The sequence below is a fragment of the Arachis duranensis genome, chromosome 2 (assembly GCF_000817695.3).
Source record: "Arachis duranensis cultivar V14167 chromosome 2, aradu.V14167.gnm2.J7QH, whole genome shotgun sequence".
In the NCBI taxonomy this organism is placed as follows: Eukaryota; Viridiplantae; Streptophyta; class Magnoliopsida; order Fabales; family Fabaceae; genus Arachis; species Arachis duranensis.
The window spans coordinates 59,540,748-59,541,395 of record NC_029773.3 but is presented as its reverse complement, the minus strand read 5'-3'; positions in this window follow the sequence as shown (position 1 = coordinate 59,541,395).

Genomic DNA, 648 nt, shown 5'->3' with positions numbered 1-648 from the left:
CCTTCCGGATTCTCTTGAATGCCGCCATTAGTTCTTGCCTATACCACGAAGACTCTGATCTCACAGAATGGCTGGCTCGGTTGTCAGGCGAGCGCTCGGTTGTCAGGCGATCAACCATGCATCGTGTGTCAGGAATCCAAGAGATATCTACCCAATCTAAGGTAGAACGGAGGTGGTTGTCAGGCACACGTTCATAGGTGAGAATGATGATGAGTGTCACGGATCATCACATTCATCAAGTTGAAGAACAAGTGATATCTTGGAACAAGAACAAGCGGAATTGAATAGAAGAACTATAGTAATTGCATTAATACTCGAGGTACAGCAGAGCTCCACACCTTAATCTATGGTGTGTAGAAACTCCACCGTTGAAAATACATAAGAACAAGGTCTAGGCATGGCCGAATGGCCAGTCTCCCAAAGTGATCAAAAGATCTAAAGAACAAAAGATTCCAAAGATCAGAAGATAAAAATACAATAGTAAAACGTCCTACTTATAGAGAACTAGTAGCCTAGGGTTTACAGAGATGAGTAAATGACATAAAAATCCACTTCCGGGCCCACTTGGGGTGTGTGCTTGGGCTAAGCATTGAAGCATTTTCGTGTAGAGACTCCTCTTGGAGTTAAACGCCAGCTTTAGTGCCAGTT